We start from the raw sequence: 2,875 nt of genomic DNA on the forward strand, positions 1-2,875 counted from the left end.
TAATAATATCTGCTTCGTAGGGTATTTGTGACTATTAATTAAAATATTAATTCAAGCAGTGCTTGAGACAGTGTAAAACCATAAATAGTAGTTATTATATCATCTTCATTCTATGTTTTATCTAAGATAGCATTGGTTGTAAGACTTCACATTATTTTTATCATAAAGAAAGAAGACACTGCCAATTCAACTATATCATGCCACTGATTATAAGATGTATCATATTTCAGTAATGTTAGAATTGTGACAAAAAATTTCACCTTAGGTATATAAAATAGAGTATATATGCATGTGTGTGTGTTCAAAGATTTAAATTACAGTCTGAAGCGAGTCTAAGAGTGGAAAGTTTTAACTAAATTTCCCCAAAGAAAATTTAAAAGCAGTTCTCCGTTCAATCAAGTAAAATTCTTTCAGCAGTACAATGAAATGTTTTGAGATAGAGAGAACTCTGTATGCTTTTCTAGTTAGTATGTTTTTAAAGTTATGAGTGATGGTTTAATAATGTGGATGTGTTCACAGATTTTTGAGGCGAGCTAGTAATGTGTATTGCAAATACAAATAAATGCTTCTGATGTGTCATTCAAAGAAGTAAAACATATTTTTGTTCATAACCAGATAAGTATACTTGCAGATATTTTCCTGCTAGAAGTGATATCTAGTGAATTTCAGAAACTTTATTGGTATGACAAAGTACAAACTGCTGCCAAAGCCAACACATGAGGTATATATAGAGAGACAGAAGAAGAGATTTCACTGATGAGATTTTTATTTCTTGGTTCTCATTTTCTATTACTGCTTGGTGAATAGCCATGAAGTATTCAGGGTGCTTTTGCTCAATAAATGTCTCAAGTCTTTCTTTTCTAACTTGAGTCAAAACCAAGCACAAATCTTAACAAAGGTTAAATATCTAGAGAACCTAGCAAATCACTGGAGAACTATACCTAGCTCTCAGTGTATATTCAAAGATAATCTAATGTACAAGTGATCTTTGGAACAATCAGTTTAAGGTTTAATAATATCGTGACTCCAGTTTAACTAAATCAGTCATGACAATTGATTCAGAATATCAGACACTTTCACTGTTGTAGTAATTGATCAGATCAAATACATTGATCCAATTTAGGATGTGCTTTTTGTTGGAAGTGGAGATTAATGCTTAAACAGCAGTTATTTGACTACCATGGTTTACTATTTGCAAATGGAGACCTCATTTATTATGGGTACTTGAAGTGGGCTTAAAAGGAAAAGAGCTCTCAGACTAACAGCTCATGATAAATGATGATAAATTAAAAAGTTAAATGTTTTTCTAAATATGTTTGCTTTTCATTAATTTGTTTAATTTTAAATTTTACTTTCGAATGTTCTTGCTTTGGAGAATAGAATACAGAGGTGGCCAGGATTGTGATTCCTATTGCGATTCCAGATTTGAAAGTTGGGTGCCCTATAAAGAGGCACTTAGAAAGGTGTACTGTGAAAGATGGCAGAAGGAGAACAAAGAAAAAAGACCCCATTGGTGCCAGAAAATTTTAAAAAGAGGAGGGCTTATCAAGCCCTCAAAGCCACCCAGGCAAAACAGACACTTTTGGAAAAGGAGCAGAGGAAAGGAAACGAGCTCAGGTTTAAGCAACTGGAATGGTTCCTACACGATGCTTGGCGGCAACGACGTGGCAGAGTACACTTCATATGACTAGAAGTGAAACCTCTTGGTTTGGAAGTGCCAGATGAACATTCCTTGGCCTTTTTTGTACGCATCTAAAAGATTAATGAGGTGAGTTTAATGATGAAGAGGATCACCGCAAGCCTTCACCTGAAGAAGATTTTCAGTGGTGTTTTTGTCAAAGTGACCTCCTAAACCATGCTGCATGTAGTGGAATCTTATGTGACCTGGAGATTTCCAAATTTGAAGTCTTTCAGGTCTCATCTTGAAACGTGGACAAGCCAAGGTCAAGAATAAAATTATCCCTTTGACAGACAACATAGTGATTGAAGAACATCTGGGGAAGTTGGGTGTCATTTACTTGGAAGACCTCATTCATGAAATTGCCATTGGGGAAGAATTTCCAGATGATCTCAGCATTCTTGGGCCCTTTCCATCTCACAGTGGCCCCATCATGCTACCAAGAATAGAGTGGGCTTCCTCAAGGAGGTGGGCTTACCTGGCTATGGAGGTGAATGCATCAATCAGCTCATCTAGCAGCTGAACTAAACCCAGAATATCTGAAAGCACAATGCATTGGATGTGTTTTTGTTTTTTGGAAATATTATCCAGTATCTTCAAAGAAGATTTTTTTCTGCTATATCTTCAGAAATTGGAGGGAAAGTTCAGGGAAAAGATAGTGATGTTCCTTGCAGGCACTTCTCATCCCAGCCCAGTTCCAAAGGAAAATTCCCAGTGTTTTCCATGTTGACTCCTGCTGCTGCCTCGGAAATCAGCAAAGGATTCATGCCATGGAAGAAGGGTCCTGCTTCGTTACACCTATCTAGGGGTTTAATGTTGATGAATGGATCCCCAAGCACGATAGCAGTTGGCTATGCCTAGGGGCATATTTGAACCAGGGGGCTCCTAATGCCTTGTTTTGGAAAGAGCCTTAAATACAGTTACAGGAGCACACACACACACAAAGGCATACTGTAACTCTTTGAATCTAAGATGACTTTGATTGTAAATAGAACGTTGGTTTTATGTACCACTAAGAACAAAAAAATACCAGCATTCAAACTGTAATGTACCATCAAGAGAAAAGGCATATTCAAATTTCAGGGAAGTTAAAATATAAAAATATGGATGACTTAGAATTGACCAAATATGGTAGTTTCTATCATAAAATGAGCCATGTTATTTATCTCAGGAGCTATTCAAAGACCACATATTATG

General features: G+C 36.3%; 1 pseudogene; it reads left to right on the forward strand.

The window, feature by feature from the left end:
- Positions 1 to 1,477: 1,477 nt before the first annotated feature.
- Positions 1,478 to 2,206, forward strand: LOC102897053 (annotated as a pseudogene).
- The last annotated feature ends 669 nt before the right edge of the window (positions 2,207 to 2,875 follow it).

Source organism: Pteropus alecto, unplaced genomic scaffold (assembly GCF_000325575.1).
Source record: "Pteropus alecto unplaced genomic scaffold, ASM32557v1 scaffold95, whole genome shotgun sequence".
Taxonomy (NCBI): Eukaryota; Metazoa; Chordata; class Mammalia; order Chiroptera; family Pteropodidae; genus Pteropus; species Pteropus alecto.